The 19655-nt window shown below is 31.8% G+C and overlaps 1 protein-coding gene and 2 non-coding genes across 3 annotated transcripts in view; all 3 read right to left on the reverse strand.

The window, feature by feature from the left end:
• LOC132934174 (limbic system-associated membrane protein-like) overlaps nucleotides 1–19655 on the reverse strand; it is a 569464-nt gene that overhangs the window by 453014 nt on the left and 96795 nt on the right. The gene's annotated exons all lie outside the window — the stretch shown is intronic.
• On the reverse strand, nucleotides 1922–1994 carry Trnan-guu (transfer RNA asparagine (anticodon GUU)). The gene has a single exon. It is a non-coding gene; the product is annotated as a tRNA-Asn (tRNA).
• Trnan-guu (transfer RNA asparagine (anticodon GUU)) lies at nucleotides 5257–5329 on the reverse strand. Its single transcript has one exon. It is a non-coding gene; the product is annotated as a tRNA-Asn (tRNA).

Here is a 19655-nt window from a genome sequence, read left to right on the forward strand (position 1 = left end):
AAGTTCTTGTAGTTCGGTTTGGTGCGTGCACAATATTATATAAAACACGTCGCGTATTACACTTAATAAGAACGGTCTGTATTAAAAAATTCATTGCTATATTTTAACTTGATAATTTATTAGAGATGAAACTTCGTTTTTTTATGACAGTCTTTCGCCGTAAATGGGACATCATTTTTATAAATACGAAGTACTTTGTATCGTCGCTTTTTTTCAGCTACTTTACTCGGGTACATTATGTTTCTAATCCAATCGTGGACATAGCCGGAACGTTTTTAACTGTCTGAGATTAGGAAGTCGTGGATGGACAATAGTATCAATATAACACCGATCTAAGAGTACCGACGAGGTTCGCGAGTTAAACACATGTCCATTTGAATCCGTTTCTATTTGGTGTATTGCTGACAACATGTATGCACTTGGACCGCATATACAAGAAGAACAGTTTTTGGAGGGCCATCGCATCACCCGACAAGCCTCGATTCTGTATATAATGGTAGGTATATTTTTTACTTTGAACATTATTATTACGGAACCGAAATTCGTACCACGATTTACCCATTATATCGTACTATAATAATAAATCGCCGATGATAACGAACGCGAAGAACGTCGAAGACTAAACCATGGACCGCACCGACCATGGCTTAAGTATACAAGGTTATAATTGCACATATATCCCATATTGTTATCAAACAACAACAACAAAATGGCGGCTTAAGGGTACCTACAGTCCATAATATGAATTATCTTAGTATACACTACACCATAGTATGGCCAGTCGTATAGGTCGTCCCCTGACGGTGCCATTTTAATTCCTTTCCGCGATTAAATGATATAGTGGGGGTACTTTTGCAATGACCTATTGTATCTTTAAGAAATGGCACCGATGGCGACCATGGTGGATCGACGACGATTTTCGTTAAAACTTATAATCGTATAATAATAATCGCAGTAATTACTCGGAAGTCAGAATTCTCCGTAATTAAGTTCCCATACTATAATGGTATACACATCGTATCGGTGGAATTTACATATTGTTATAAATCCGATTACCCATAAATCGGTGGAATTTACGATCGCCATTCCTGCCCTATCCGAAAGTAGATGGCCGGTGATGGTCGTCACGCATTACCTGGAATTGAAAATTATAGTAGGTATAATCGCGGTACTCGGATTTTTTCGGCAAACTGTAAGGTGCATATGCATAAAATAATACGATTCCTCTACATGATTCCATGGAAGTGTACCTACGTATTTCCAGGAACATATTCAATTAATTGCAAATGTATGTGCCAGACATCGTATACGTCAAATAATAATATTATTACAATTTCGTTACCAAGATATTCATAAACTGCGTTTAATAATAATTATTATGATGTTATAGTGTTAAAGCTTTGGTGGTTTTGAAAATTTTTATTCTCCTACTGCAATAACCACTGTCACTTATCAGGACTCGGCATAATATTGTAATTTGAAAGATTTAACTATTATTTAAGTAAAAATATAATCCGGCCGTGTGTCCGTGTTTTATTTTGATAAACATTAGATTGGGAAATTGTGAACGCCGTTTAGTAGCTATTTTAATATTGATAAAAAAAATAAGTTCCCTAAATCAAGCATCAGCGCTACTGTAAAGATTATTTTGTGTAGATTAGTAAGTTTATCTGCATTTCAAAAAAGTCACTCCTCAAATAATCGTGTATAATTATTATATTATATTAATATATTGTACTACATTATATTGCCTTTTATATTTCATTACAATATGTGTATAATTTAATTATCATATTATAATATACACTACTGTTTGCGTTATAATCGCTTTGTGATGATCAAAAATAACTATAATATTGATGAAAATAAAATTACCAGTTAAACAGCGAACAACTTTGGGGAGAAAAATGCAAAAAATGTTCGCCCCCGGGTGGGCTCGAACCACCAACCTTTCGGTTAACAGCCGAACGCGCTAGCCATTGCGCCACGGAGGCTGTTGAAGACGAATTTGAATTTAATAATTTTAAAACCGGATTGGCGTTGTCTTTCATTTGCCAATATTATTTCTCGATCATATTCGTCGACACGGTGACACGGCCGCACGGGTTCAATGGGCCCAGTCCACAGAAAACCAAAAATTGTTCAGTATAAAATAATATATTACAATATTAAAACTATTTTACTATTTTAGGTTTTAAAAAGCAACGCACAAGATCACAGTTCAACAATTTGTTTTGTTACGAATTACGATAAATCTACAGACTTCAGTGAGGCGTAAACGTGCTGTAGTATTATAATAATTATAATATTAGTTTTCGACAAATTCCTCTTGTTCACAATTTCTCTTCTACCCTTGACCGTAAACTAGGAAATTGTCGATATTGAATAGCTACCATAATATCAAAGTTTAAAATAAGTAAATAACCCTACGTCACTACCAGCCGGCAGCCCACCTCCTTCCCATTAATCCCCGTAATAATAATTTCAAATATTTTACAACATATAACCATAAAAGTAATATTAAAAAAAATACTCAGGTAACAGGTTACAGTAGTGGACAATAGATAAAAACCCAAATTAATACACGATAAAGAAGACAACAATATTCCTGTATCATGAGTAAGGAATTTCTTATTTTTTGAAGCTTTTATTAATTATTCTCTGTAGAATAGGTACATAATTGAACTGTATGATGAATATTGTAACAGAACTATTTCTGATTACATCCATATATCAATGATGATGTTCTACTAATTACTAATAATAAAGTAAGTGGTTAGATTTTAATTAATTTGTATTTTATTTTGTGTACGTGAATAAAATTATCCATCTATTAGTTAAGTTGTTCTCTTAATACCTTTTGAACACGGTCCTAATCTCCGATATCGATTCGATGTGTGACTACGATATCGCGGGACCGGGCAAGTTTAAAGAGAATATATGTTAGATTTAAATTCATGTATATTAAAAATTAAAATATATAGTATTGAATATTTATTATTATTATTGTTAGATTGGATACAACGGAACTAAAATATAACTACGACAACACACGAATGTGGACACGGTGACTCTAAGCTAGGGAACATATACTAATACTTAGTAATATAACATATAATATACCTTATATACTGAAAAATACGGTCGTGAGTAATAATATTGTCTCGATCAATTTATTCATCCTATAAAATAAGATTCTTACTTTATATCGGTCCCTAAATTTGCAGTCTTGAATAATATTTATCCCAATTCATATTTCATACTGTTGCTAATCGTTGATAGGTATTCCAGAAATGTATAATTACAGAAAACAACGGACGACACCTGTTGGCACTACATACAAATACCAATAACAAAAGATACCAGGCGAAAACATACATGAGGACCAATCACGGACGCCACTGAATGTGGCCTCATGAGTAACAACCAATCACCTACGTTACCTGCGCTGCGTACTGATGCAATCTGTGACAACTTGCTTTTAAACAAAGGTCTAATCTGGGGTAAATTCTCGGGTGGGCAGTCTGTAGTAAAACTAAAAAAGTAAAAATCCATAATTTAAAAACTAAAAAGACACTTTTGCCTCCACTATTAAATATTAGATTGGGCAGGTGGACCCCCTTGCCCCCCCCCCCCCAAATAAGATTACGCCTATTCTTTTAAATATGGGAGTAATACTGTAATCGGAAAGTACTTTCGTGAATCTACAAGCATATACACTCTGCAGGTTAACTATACTAACGATGGAAACCTATTTAGCCTGAACAACCAATTAAGTAAGTACTCAACAATATAAAAAATATTTGGCACCCGCATAGACTTAAAAATTAGAACTCTATCGTGGGCTATTTCACCAGGGTGTATTTTTTTTGGGGGGAAATTTTTCCATTAGATTTATGTTCTAGGTTTTTTTCTGACAACTATACTTTGTGCATTCAATTTTTAAATATTTTAATAAATTGTATATTCGTAAAAATTCTTCAGAAACACATTCTGATGAAGTTGTTGAGTACGATTTAATATGAACATGTGGGACGCTAGATTCAATTTTCATCGATACAATATCGCAGGGTTGAAACCGGTTTTCTGAAAAAATTATTGTAAATTACAATTAAATATTAATGTAATCGAATAATCATCTCAACCATATTATGTTGTATACAAAAGTAGGTACAACATATTAAATTTAACAACACGAAAATAGTTCTGCTGAAAATAAATTTGCTATATTGTATGTACCTACACTAATTATACGAATCGGACATATTTTAGGGCTTTAGGCTCAGTCATTAATAGTTAATAGATAGTAAAAATCGGGTCTACAGTTAGTAGGCACAGGAAAATAAAATAAAAATTTTCAAAAACAGTTCTTGATACAGATACATTTTATAAACCTTTTTTGAAACCGAAACCAAATCCAAAAAAATTGAAAAACCGATCTTAAAACCTAAACCAAAACCAAAAAATATAGAAAACTGTTTTCAAAAACCGAAATTTGAAACGGTTTTGATCCCTGCAATATCGGTAAAAAATAAACGATATCAATGTTGGTAAATTATACCTTTAGTTTTCGCCCCCTCCCATACAAATGGGTATAGAAGTAAGCATACTATGATATGAACAATATTTGTTCTAAATTATATCTATAACTCAGTGTGTTAAAATCAACTATAATAATTTTATGTTATTTTGCTATACATGAAAATATGGTACTTTAGTTACCTATTATTTGATCGTTGTATAAAATTTTATACAAGACATTATAATCAGAATAAAAATTAATTAAACTGTTTTAATGATATTTATTTATTAATAAGAGCAATAACGTTAAAGTCATTGGACTTGGAAGTACTATTAAGATAACCGACTTAATTAGTGGTCGCGAACGTTGGACCTAGGAAACCACAGTATTATGCGCGTTCTCACAAATTATTTCCCTATCGGCTATCACCACCGCATAATAATAATTAATAAGCCATAAAGTTTTACAATTGTTTGGATTTGGGATTCAAATATGAAGATGCAATTGTATCTATATTAGTCGTCGACCGAAATGTCAATAAAATAATAAACTAAATACCTATAATCTTTTTATCCGACGATAATATTAAAATGTTTTTAATGTTGAACTGTTCAGCGGTGCAGGTAATAATATTACAAAAATAAAAACGAAGTACCTTAATAAAAGATTATGAAAATAGCATTGTTCTGAAGTATTGGAAGTAAAAACGCAAGGGAAAAAATGCAAAAAATGTTCGCCCCCGGGTGGGCTCGAACCACCAACCTTTCGGTTAACAGCCGAACGCGCTAGCCATTGCGCCACGGAGGCCCGTTACAAAATCGTCGAATACATACTCATTTAGGCGCCGCCCGTATTAGATGTGTTTTTTATTTCGCGATTCGGTTTGCCTGGTCAGTCAAATGAACATCTTGTTAGTTGTTTCTATCACTGAAATAACATAATATAGGTATCTACCTACCAAATTTAATCAATAAGGTAAGAAATAAGAGCCTAGTAATCATTTTAAAATATAAAATTCAAATTAATCGCTTGATACACTTGAGACTTTATGCACCTTGCATTTTGCAATTTCCTATTTATTGAAACCTTAGTGGGTAGATGTCCATTTAGCCTTCGCTGATTATTATACATGGTTGTAAACAGTCGGCATTCGGAACTAATGCACTATTGATACTTGGCACCAATGGCACCCCCGAATGTTTTTGAATGCGCTAATTTTTTTCTGAAGTTTATTTTTTATGCCAGTTTCTGTATATTTGGACCTCGTCCCTCCCAATTTAAGCCTAACTACACCAGCTGGTGATTGTAGACTGTCCACAATCATTATTTTACTAAGGTGTTGGACTTATTGTATAATATATTATTATTTATTACCTATACCTACTTTATAGCTTATACGTATCTGATTAAAATTCGATAGATAAATAAATATCTACCGAGATTAACCAATATCTAGATCTACCTATTCACCTGGATGGATCATGAATCTATTCACCTACCTATCAGACATTATTATACAATAATACGTGTATAACCTGTTGGCTGTTTAGGTACCTGTGGAAAAAATATAGTATACGCACTCGTCTATTTATTAATACTAATGCAGAGTTATTTACAAAAATAGGTACAAATTTTATGTTAGTGCGCCACTGTCTATATAAATAATAATATCTCTGACGGTAATGGTTGTATTTACCTATAAGCAGTGTAGGTATAATATAGAGGTGGCTGCAGTTATAATTCGTCACTTAAAGTTAGATTTAGGTCAGGGCCTATTTTTGTATTCAACTTTTCAAGTGTAATTCACCACTGTGTGTGTACAGGTAGGTACAATAGTACATTAGTACTATGATATGAAATTCAATACCTAAGGGTAGTTGTAGACCAAGTAGACAGTAGTGCATAGTACGAAATTATAAAGTGTATGACATAATTATTTTTCGTTTGTGACAGTAGATAGGTTAGGTTAGCCTTTATAAAGCTGTGCAACACGTTACACAACAATGTTAAGGTAAAGTTCGAGTTCGGAATAGTCGATAAACGAAAAAGTATTTCTTGATTAATATTTATTTGTGACATTGTAACAATATGATAAATTATAACATATATTATGTAAATATATTATATGTATCATGATAATAATATAATTTTGTTTGGCGTAAACAGGATTAATTAGTGACAGTCTTATTTTTCTTTTTTACATTTTAGTGTATTTTATTGTACGTTCGTTAGATCTTACAAAAAATTGTGTAGGTTCCTACAAAGAAAGTTGGACTCTGAAGTATGAAGATTATTAGGCTTGTTAGGTTCACTGAAAAAATTTGAAAAAAACATTGCTGTCAACAGGTATAATAAACAGCTTCGTCAGAAATTAATTTAATATTCAAGTGGCTTATTATATATTTTATGTGTTGTACTATAGTTATAAGCGGTTCTGAGAAGAAATGAAGAGGGAAGAATAAAAAGACAAGTGTCTACAAAACATTCGTTTTATAATGGTGATATGTTTATATCTAGGTTTATTTACGGACTTATAGTGAGCAATGTGAAATGAGAAAAATGTACACTTCTATTGTTTTTATTTCTTCTTGAAATGCGTTTACATGTTTCACGGCCTACATATTTACTGAACTGACTAAAAAGCAATATATTAATTACTCCTTATAATTACAAATTTGAATCTGTACCCTATGATACTCAATTTCACTCGATAGTAAGATATTGTGTTTATTTTAACTTTAATTGCATTAATATGAACATTCAGTTTGTTTTATATTATATTATATGGTCCCCTCTATGATGACGTTGGGGCGGGGAAATGTATGCCTCAACTAATAACTGTGTAGACAGGAGACATCTATATACTATGGTCTCAATGTCTGACGTTTTATTACGTGGTCCGAAGTGTACAAATCAAACTTTAAATATAATTAGAAAAAGTCCAAAATTTGAACATGTAGGTATCTTCAACAAGCCTCATCGACAAGAACCTTAATTTTATCAATAAAATGGAAAACAAAACAGAATCCACAAATAAGCCGTAAGTATAAATGAATATTACCTACCTATATATTATTAGTATTATACCACAGTAATGGCACGTAAGTTCGTGTTAGCTAATGTAATTGGATTTTTATTAGGTAAAACTCACTATTTTATTACATTCAGCCGCTGTATAGGTTGGTACTTTTTCATAGTTGCAGTATATTATATTATTGTATTATTGTATATACATCAAAACTCTTATTTTATTTCTATTTGTCCGCGACCGCGGGTTTAAAATAACTGCATTAGTTGTTTATATATTATAGGTACTAATATTTATACATTTACAATATAATATCTACGCACATGGATTTATGAAATATGTATATAAGACGTTATAATAATATTATATAAACTATAATTAATATTCTAATACCTATATAGATACTTAAGTGATTATAATATGGCTGTTATGTAATATTATAGTTTATGAACTTAACAATAATTGAATAATACATCGCGCGTCGTATGAATATGAGATGATTTTTTTAACGTGTCAAAAAGTTATTTGTTTAAATCAAAAAAAAGTGTTATATGGCAATATGACAAATGCGGGTTCACGTCAAATTTAGAACTATTTTATTGAAATAATAAAATATTATATTATATTAGAATTAGTGAGTAATCAATTTTTACAGCATTGGACATCATAATATAATAATATAATATTAGAATATATATATATATATATGTATATATGCAATCGATGCACATGACGGTAAACTACGATGTACAATATTTAGCTTGGCATATATCGAGGAAATTTTAAATTATAAACATTTTATCAGAATCTGTTGACAACCCGGTTTTTCAGATTAATAATATATGCTCGGAAAATAGAAAACATAGTTATGGTGTATACATGTGACACGTACCGACTACGTGAGATACTGTAGGTACTATGCAATTATATTTTCTACTGAAAAAAGTGTTAAAAAAGTTAAAAAACGACTAAATTATTAAAAAAATATTTTTCCATCACAGAATTAAAAATTGCGAAACACGTTCTTCAATAAGTTGTACTATGGCCGAGATGTATCGTTTTTGTTTTAAAAAACAACTTAAATATTTATCAATTTATGGGTAGATATTATATAGTAGCTATATTATTAATATTATATCATAAAATACAGATCATAGTATAGTAGGTAATCATGAAATTCTATCTGCTATTTATTTATTTTAACACTTTTATAGTGTATATAGGATCATCTCCAATGCAAACACCGCGTGCTTTTATCTCGGAAGAACTTTTTAGTTATTCGAGGATTTTTTTTGCACATAAATTGTTTAACAGTAGGTACCTATCTATAGTATGACACAATCATAATTATAATGAATAGTAAATATGTATTTGTTTGCTCAACATTGTTATCCCTTTTCTCTCGGCAACTTTTTTTTCGTATAATTTTTTAAAAATAAAACTGACATGTTTAATCACATATTACGGCACAATGGCACATATTTAAAAATTGTTTGCTGTTAATTGTTAATTGTTTGGATTGTTGGTATTTGCATTTTATTACCATCATATTATTGTATACCTAACTTTTTTATATTTCAGTAAAATGTATAACATTATATTATTATTAAACGTGCGTTTAGTTTATGTCAGTGATTTATTAATAACTGTTGGTTTGATCGTTTTTATTTTCATTTCAATTTACACGATAAACTGGATAAAAATTGGGTATTTAGTATAAATTAACAGAAACTCTAAAAATTATACTATATATAGTATACTATACTGAACAATAGGTTAGAAAAATACTATGGTATATTATAACATATTGCTTAAAAATGAAATTAATATTTTTAATATCCTCTTCGGGGAAAAAATAACGTCTTTTCGTGTTTAAAAAAATAAAATCGAGGTTTAATTTATCAAAGGGTTTTAAAATAAGGAGTATAATATTTTTTTTCATTGATAATAGGTCGTAAATACATATTTTATTAAACAATATTATGTCTATGCGAAACGGGTTAGGTCGTAATATAATAATAATATAATCCAACCCTGTGCAATAATAATTATGGTACGCTATTATAACAGCGGATACTTTATACTTGAAATGTCTTACCTATATAATCATATTAAATTATTAACGGGAAAATACGAAACGATTTTTTTTTATATATATACCATAAACAACAACAAAAACACGAACGATTTTACAACGTGAAGCTAATTCATTCGGACGTTGCACTAGCTCAAAAACCACCCCGAGGGAGAATGTAAACCTGGACAAATTGACCAAGGCGTTTGTATATTATCCTAACCCAACATACAAGGCCGCGAACGACACACGTTGTATATAATAGGTAGATATAAGTATATAATATGGGTACGCAGTTTTTCCGAGGTCCGCTGGCCGCCCGGCGTTTTATTAATTCCGACCCTATACGATTACAATTTATTATATTACACCCGACAGTATGAAACATTGAAGTGCACTCGTGTGTATGTGTACGCCGAGAAACGGACAAGAAAAAAAAAAATTAATTATTCACTCCCCTTATTATAATTATTTAGCTTTTTACTATAGGCTCGCTGTGCGATATTTGCAGACAAGTCACTATATTGATACAATGATATACGCGCACTATTGGGTTCGATTAATATTGTAATGTTGTCTTACGTCCGTATAGGCAGGTGCCCCAACCTATACGATATTCGGGTACGACATTGTACGTAGTTCATTAAAACTGTGTTTTATTTGTAGTTTGTATTATGCAGTCAAGTTGCAATAAACAACGACGGCGTGCCCGTGTGTATTTATATATGTGTATATATATATAATATGTATATATATGTATAGAGTATACACGCCGAGTGCGAGCTGGCGGTAGAGTAGGTATACGAGACCATTATGCCGTTGCTTAAAATTAATATACTTGACATTGAAATATATCCTGAAAAAGTAAAGACGAAGAAACGGATATATGACAGAGCAATAAATTTCTTGAAAAAACCCGGAGTTAGTGTATTTTGTTTTAATAATGATTTATTTAAACGTTGGCCATAAAAAAAAATAAACTTTATGCCTTTGTGTGGTAAAGTACATTAAAAAAAAAAATAATAAAAAAAATACGTACATACGCAGTATTTTTCATAATAACGACTCCATAGATGATGGATAAGCTTCTGTTTTGTTTGTATATTATGTATATATTATGCACTTTGTACCCATAATATAGTATATAATATAGTATTAGTACATAATCATATTATTGGATTCATTCAATTTTAAAGTTTTGAACGAGCAAAACCATCACCAGATTTTTAAAATATTACCTATAGTTGAAGAAATTTTCGGAAAAAATTGGTTAAATAATACGTCTGGTACTAATTGTATATAATTTGTATATGTTTTTTTTTTGAAAATATTTTTACTTACGAGTTATGACGACAACAAACGGTGTACCAATATGCATCTATCGTAGATGTTGTTTTCAATATTTTTGTCTCTGTGGGTTATTCGTGACAATTCAGTGTTAGCGGTAATGTGGTATGCACTTTTAATCACAATATTATTATTATTATTCCTGAAGCGGATGTGGGCCTGCGTGGATGGTTAATCCAACTGCAGTTGTAGGCTATAATTTACAGTAGGTACCTATAACGTATAAAGACTAAGGGTATTACCATCTCCGGGTAAATTTAACGGACTCCTAACCGGCGGAATTCGGACACGAATCTGTTGTTAGCCGAATACGCATAATCGAAGTGTAACCAGGGACTAGAACCTTTTGAATTTACCGGTATCGGTTCCGGTACTGGTTCTCGAAAAATAAAATAACTGTTCCGGCTCGGTACTGAAAAAAAATAAAGATATCGGTTCCAAATAATTGTGTGAACCGGTTACAGATAATTTCGATACCGAAAAGTATAATAATTTTAAATACCTATCCGGGATGCGTGTTTAATTAATATAGTTTGATAAATATTGGAAAACTCATATGACATAGCTGACATATAGTTTATACACACAACAGTAATACACCGTTAAATTATGATAAATACAATTATTTTATTTTTGAACCTAAAAAAACATAATTAATATTATGGTACACAAAACCCAAAAAGCAGACAAAAAAAATAAATCAATCCGAATACAAATCGTATACGATTTTACTGTGATACTCATCGATGAATACAATATTGATATAATATTCCTACTTGTCCATATAAAAATAATAAAGTATGTAAATACCACGTGCAAAAACTTTTGAAAAATAACTCTAATACATATAATTTTTTTTTTAAATAAGTTGTTTTTTGACGATAAATATTGCGTTATGTATAATGTATATAATATAATATCTATCTAATAAAAATTAAAAACTGTCCTTTGGTAACCGCATCAATCGACCAATTTGGCTCGTTTTTTTTTTCGAATGTTGGAAAATTGGAATATTCAGGAAAAACTGTTTTGCATTTTCCAATGTGATTTTTGTATAGACATAAAATATGGTTGATATATTGGTTGCATAATATTATAATAATATAGTTACCAGATTGAAAGAAATTAGTATTTTTTTTCTATACAAAAGGTTCTCTCAATTACATTATATAATTATTATAATAGATGGTCAGATATAATAATTTAAACTTATAATTTTGATATTTGGTCACATATTTGGCTTATCCAAAGTTAATTCAGAGTTGGTGTAATTTTTCATATTTGAAAACAAAAACAAACTGAATTTTTTGTTTTAAACTGTTTTTTTTCTGTTTAAACAAAATAAATTGTTTGAGTCTTAGAAAGTTAAAAAAAAATGTTTCAAGCAGTATATTATTTGAAATAACTAATTTTAATTTAATATGTAATTTACTTATATGCCAATATGCCAGTATAATAGTGTACCTATTATAGTATATGTTTCACTGTTTATTTATTACTTATTTTAAAGCTTAAGTGTATTTTAAATATTTTCTGAATGAATATTTTATGTTGGCATTATATTATGTATATATTATTAACTATTATATAAAAACATTTTAAATTTGGAAATTTATTCAATAAAATTAAAATGAAGTATGGTAATGGATATAACTATTTAATAGGTACTTTAAACTTTTTTTTCTAAAGGATATCTATTATTATTTATTATTAATAATAAACCAAAAAAACACAATATTCACTTGGATTTTACACTGTTTCAAATATATGTCTTATTCGTTTTAAACAACGGACAAACCGTTTAAAGCAAATGTTTTAAATTCATGTTTTAAACATGTTAAGACAAGTGATGTTTAAAACATTGTTTTTTAAGCATAACAACCCTGGAAGTTATAGACTCAAAAGCCACTGGACCGTTTTTAATAAAAAAAAAGTTATTCCATTAGATTCCTCGAGACTCGGAGGGTGTTTACAGCTTATTTTATCAACCCCTACAGGTAGCTAAAGGGTAGCTCACACATGTATTTATTTCTAGCTCACGAAAAAAGAATATATTTTTTCATCGTTTTCGCGTTTACTATTGGGTACCTACATTATTACTATTACAATTAGTAGATATATGGTACAAAATTTTTTTTTTTTTTTTTACAAATATATTACAAATCTTTAGCACGGCGCGCGACGCCGGCCGGCACAGCTAGTTTTGTATAAACGATAAAAGGGAAAAATACTCGTTCGCGAAGCATTCAATTACATAATAATATTATAATGTACAACGGCTGGTAGCTATTATACATATAAAATATATAAATATTACGTATAATATTTACTTTGGTCGTTATTCGTTCAAGCACAATGGGATTTCCGAATACCTAGGTATTACTCGCGCTGTATATACACATAATAATAATATTAAGGTAGGTATAATAATAATATGATGTGTGTATATGCGCATTGTTCGGGATTCGAGTAAAAAGTGCAAACAATAAATATATGCACACTCGTGTTTACAATGAGTTTAAGAAGAACAAAGACGACTGCAGGGGTTAATGACGACAGGTTAACGTATTAATGTGAATTTCGCTTGTTATTGTTTAATAATATAATAATAATAAGTATATTATATTGTTATTATTATTATTATTTCTGGATATACATGCCCATGCATCGCGTATTACATTTACAACTTTTGCTGCTGCTGCTGCTGCTGCTGATTGTTTCAATAAAGCCGAGATGACGTCGATCTGTGTATAATATTATTACTATTATTACTTTCGCCTTGTACACAATGTTCGGCGCGTCGAACAATTATTATTGCATATTTAAACGGGCCGCGCGGCAGCGGTGGGACTATGAAAACTCCATTACGCCCCACCAGTCACTACTTTAAATTAGTCAAGTCTCGCGGGACACCCTGTATATACAGTAGATATGTATACCGCGCGTTAATTTAGTTGCGAGGATCTGCGTATGCGTTTGCGGGCAACGGAACAAAGTTTAATATTATTATAATAATTGTATGATATTACGTTACCGCCACCGCACGACATTGACTCTTCTTGTAAGCGAGACGGAGGTCGATCGCGGCAGCCAGCAGCTCCGGCGGGTTTAGCTATACATATATATATACCCAAGACCGAGTGTGTATGCGATAATAATAATAATATTATTATTGTGATAATACCGTGACGTCGAGTTTCCTAATAATATTATGAAGTCGTGGTGGAAATGTCTGAAAACTAGTTGAGACGTGCGCATTCGAAATACGTCGATCGTACGGTTATTTATTATTGCCCATTTTAAAATATATTCTCAAAAATACTACGGGACCCGTAAGACGCTCACGGGTCATATGCTCACATTGTGATATAAACTAATAGTAAAATATGTAAGCGGTTATAATATTATGTACACCTACCCACACATTATGACCTATGTAATCTAAATAATTACGTGTCTCATATTGTCTAGTACCGATGGTTGAACAGTTCGTTTCGATATTTTATTTTCTTACGCTGCACGACGATTACACGCCCAAAGTTATAATAACAATAATTGGGTCACGAAGACTTAAGTACTTAATCGATTCTTGATAGAGTTCTTAAGAATAATAATAGCAACGACAACAACAACAACAAAGACGGCATTAGGTTAAAATTGTAGGTTAAAACTCTTGCGAGGATTTTTTTAACGCCTGACGTCGTAATGGCAAACAATAAATAAATAAATACTTTTACGCGAAGACCGATGGGAAACACGTAATAGTCTTACTGAAACTGTTTTTTGTCCCGTCTAGGTATACCTACTTCCCCTGTTCTACACAAAAGGCTGAGACTATAACACAATACTACTGCAAAGTAATTATAAGCACATAATATAATAATATATTATAATATGGCCATGCAGTGTGGCCTCGACACTCATTTATATTATAATACTATATAATACGTTTAAATAAGTCCTTTCTTTTCTTTATCTTATCATAATATTAAAAATAATATCGTTATCGTTCATTTGCATTTTGCACGTCATTATATGATGCGATTGAGTGCGATGGGATTCACATCCGGCACGTGCGGAATAAATGGTTGAATGATATATTTAATTTGTTTACATCGTTTACTTTTTGAATTCCGCTCGGTTTGTGCAACATGCGCATTGCGCGTATTTTAATTAAAACGTCATTTGTTGATTTTTTTATTATATTATTATTCATATAGGTACCGTCGTTATTACTACAATTTATTATTTTCTTGGGCCATAGAAATCGTCGACAATAAAAAAAAATGTGCGCGTGGCGCTGAAAATAACTGTTATTATCGGTCTCAATTAAAACTTATATACATTATAATATGTTTTCACTCCACGCGACCTGCACACGTCCTGTGGGTGGTACCTACTAAATAGTTCATCGTTTATTCAATAATAGAAACGTTTAATATTCGTAACTTTCCTGTGGTCGATTTTAGAATCTCGTGTAGGAGATTATTAGTGTAATATTTTACATGCCTACGCAAATTTTACTCTATTCTACATACGGCCAAAAATAATCAAGACCACGGGGCTATAAACTGTAGTAAATTATTTACGAATTGATAAAATAAACATAATAATCACACGTGAGATTTCGGAATTGTGTTAGTAATAATAATAATATGAACGTTTTATATGCCTGCTGCTGTATAATATACCATGATGTAAGTATTTATGTACTTGGATATTTTTTAAAGTTAAACGAGTCTGTTTTTTTTTTAGAAGCAATTTTTTCAACAAAACCGTAAGCACCAAACGCATCAGAGTAGATAGGAATACTAAATAAACCCACGTGATGAAGCCATTTTGAAGAGCATTTTCTAAGATTGTACGACCAAACCGTTACCTACAACCTACGTGCGTGGTTTATGTTATCGCTGGTGAACTTTTACACTGCGTAATCAATTCGAAATACAATAATTTATGGCAAAAGAAACAGATTTTTAGTAATTAATTACACTTTATTTTCCAGAGCAACACGGTGAATCATTATTAAATAATATAATATTTGACTAAGTATAACTACCTAATACCTACTATACCTACAATGTTTTCAAAAATTATAAAGTAAACAAGAGTACTGTTATATTATGTCTATATTATACTATTATAGGTACTATAATAATGAGACGCATAATATAACGTATTTATAAAATAAGTAAGTTTCACGAGTTTCCCGAGTTTCAACTAACATGTGGGGTAGTGGCGGGTACCTTATAGTTATTTATGAACTTAATTTTTATCAAAACTAAAATGTTTTGTTAATTATTTTGTGCATGTAATATTACGTTTTTTAATTTATTCGTGATTTAAAAGAGATAATACAACTTTTAACAATAAACTTGAAAACATTTTTTTTTTCATTTAACATTAGGTACTTACGCATATAATATTACATTATAATACAGTTGATATAATCACTGTTGGCCTTATTATAGATAATATAATATTAATTTGATGTATTTATTCGTATAAGGTATTTTTTCAAAGATATCCACGCACATTTAGACACCTTGAGGAAATTTCCTCAGTGAATTTTCTTTTGACATGAATATCAATCCAAACTCTACACATTCCGGTATATTTATATTTATAATATAATAACATAGGTCGTATGTTTTTCAGTTGAACAACACTGGCGCACGGGCAGGGAGTTTGACGGCATGCCTGCAGCGAACGGGCAGACGAGTAAGAGATGAGAGGTGAATCGCTTTACGCAAATGTGTGTTATAGGGCATATATAATAAATTATAATGATATATGTCCCCCGGGGGTAAAAAAAAAACGAAGGGGCCGATTTCACATGACTGAGGAAACCTGCAGGACGCGCGCACGGGGTCTCCGTGACTATTGCGATACACACGAGAAGATGAATAAAACGCGGGCGGAGACGCAGCGATCGGAGGAGATGAGTGACCGAGTGGTGAAACCGTTAATAAAACCTCCCGATGTGCAAACACACAGCGCGGACACGGAGAAAACCGATTGACGACGGTCTCGTGGGGGTTGATGGGGTAGCGGGGGTGACAATGCGGTAGAAGCTGGTGAGTAATCCTGTCATACACACACACACACGCACGAGCAGCACGTACTATATATAAACATAGGTGGATAGAGAGAGAGAGAGACACAGAGACACAGAGACACAGAGACACACACAGAGAGACACTGCAGATAGAGAGAGAAAGAGAAAGACTCAGAGTGGAGACACATATATAGAGATAGAGAAAGATAGAGAGTGAGAGAGAGAGAGGGAGAGAGAAAGGAGTGAGTATAAGTGAGTGAGTGAGTGAATGAGCGAGATAGACAGGCTCAGGCAGAGAAGCTGTGTATAGGATGAGGTTCATTTTTGAAACGACGACGGACCTGCGATCGCGGGACGGTGGCGGTGGGACTCGGGGCGTACTGCACGGCGCTCTTCTCACGTCCGCCGCACGAAAATCCTTCGAGTATAAAAAGTTATAAACTTATAAAAGTTTCACTTGGCTTTTAAATTGCTTTTACCCGGCTGAACATAACACGTGTTGGTTCAACTGTGGTGGGGGGGGGGGGGATCGTAGTGGCGATTCGTTCTGCTATACGCACCAATAACAGTAATAGTATAATATACTAATCGTGTGATCCGGTGAAAACGATGGCGACGACTATTAGCAACGACCGTTTGATGACACGTCGTCGGGTCTGACCTATTATGCGATGTAATGCGTACGAGAGCCTATGCCGCGATCAGTTTTTCCAATAAGAAGGGGAGGGGGTGGGATGACGGCGAGTCTACATCAATTTATTTACGTCAGAGATGTTCAAGGCAGCAGCACGTTTACCGTCATATATATATTTGATTTAAACTGCAGTAGACATGTGAATCTCGTCGAGAACTCGTAAATATTGTATATACAATCGAGGGGCCGTGATCACATTTAGCTGCAGCACGGTCTGTAGAAAAAAAAAACTGCGCCTATGAGCCGTCCAACCAATAACCGTCATCTTTATTGACATCATTTGTGTTGTATACTTGAATAAACGGCAAATCTTGAGCTTTAATATCGTCTCTAAGTTTCTGAATTCACTATACGATCGACTATAGGCATGTAGGTAACCCATGGTTGGTTTGGCAGGTATACGTACTCGCATACAACGTTGTGGTTTTCAACTGCCTGATTACACAAATCCGTAAACATCGATGGTAAATGTTTTTTTTTTATTCGACCATGTTTTTTTCTTCTGATATTAGAATAAAATATAAAACATATTATACTATTTTGTGTGGGACGTTACGTTTACACATACAGACACAATATGCAATCGTGTCTCGTGATCGGACGGTAATAAAATATAGGCCTAGTATTTATTTGTAATAAAAATATGAAAAAAAAAACGGGGACCTACTTATAATATAATATTTTTTAGATAGAAATCAGAAATTAATAAAAATTATTATTATTGTTATTAAAATAATTACATATTGCCTTACTGGGATCTTGTATATTATGTTAAATGCTGTAATAATATTACTATGTTGATTAAAATTTTCAATAACAAACTATGATATTATATCGGCGATTGAAACTTAGAATGGTATATTCCGGCTGCAACTTCTTCCTACATCGTCGATGTTACAAGAATAAATTAATATGTCACATCTAACAAATGATACACTTACGATTTATAAAACAACCTCCGGCGTTTATAGTTCATTAAATAAATATGATTTTACATATTATTTTGTTTTTTCTAATCAACTATCAAATGCTTAAAATGTGCAACTATACCCATTTTGATAAAAATATGCAAAAAAAAATGTGTTCTATTAAATTCAGAATTAACTCATTTTTGAAAATAACTACCCATACGCATATTATAAGCAAATATTTTAGACTAATGAAAAAAAAAAAACGATCATAGGCCTAGAAATCCTAGTAATAATAAAGCGCCACATACATTATTATTTATTAGTATGTGTTATAATAAAGTGTACCGACAATATACGATATTATTATTGTTTTAAATGATGGGTTTATCTGTTCTGAATGTCTGATTAAACGTCTGTAAGTATCGTCTCGTCACTAATCAGCTTGTATAAATCGTCTGTATTATTTATTTTTTCCACGTTATCCGCGTGGCAACGTTTTTAATGAAAAACGTTTTTCCTTTGAAGAATTGACCAACTGTTCGTTTTCCGTCTGACATTACCGTTGGTAGGTAAATATATTATTATCAAAACGCAATAGCATAACAATTTCCCCTGTAGAATCGTGCGCGAGTTTAAGGCTTCAAAGCACGAATACGTTTTAATTGTTAGCTACTCGAATGAAAAAAATAAAACCAATAGTGTGAAATTCAATCGTTCACAAGCCGAAGCAAGAAAAGTTATAGTAGTTGTTGTATAACGCGCTTATTTATTTCATTAAGAGTTTGTGAAAACTGAAATAAAATTGACACTTACAATCCCGCAGAATATCGAGTATCTGGCAATCGAATTAAACTCAAACCCGATGTATAATTATTATCCCACGGAAAACTACACATTTTTAATCAATTTAATGTCGGGTGCCAAAAATAAATAAATATGTCATTTACGGTTGAATTGGATTTATACAGTGGACATTTTATCCAGTTTATATATATATTATTCGCCAATATTTCCGACACTT

The sequence above is a fragment of the Metopolophium dirhodum genome, chromosome 1, assembly GCF_019925205.1.
Source record: "Metopolophium dirhodum isolate CAU chromosome 1, ASM1992520v1, whole genome shotgun sequence".
Lineage (NCBI taxonomy): Eukaryota > Metazoa > Arthropoda > Insecta > Hemiptera > Aphididae > Metopolophium > Metopolophium dirhodum.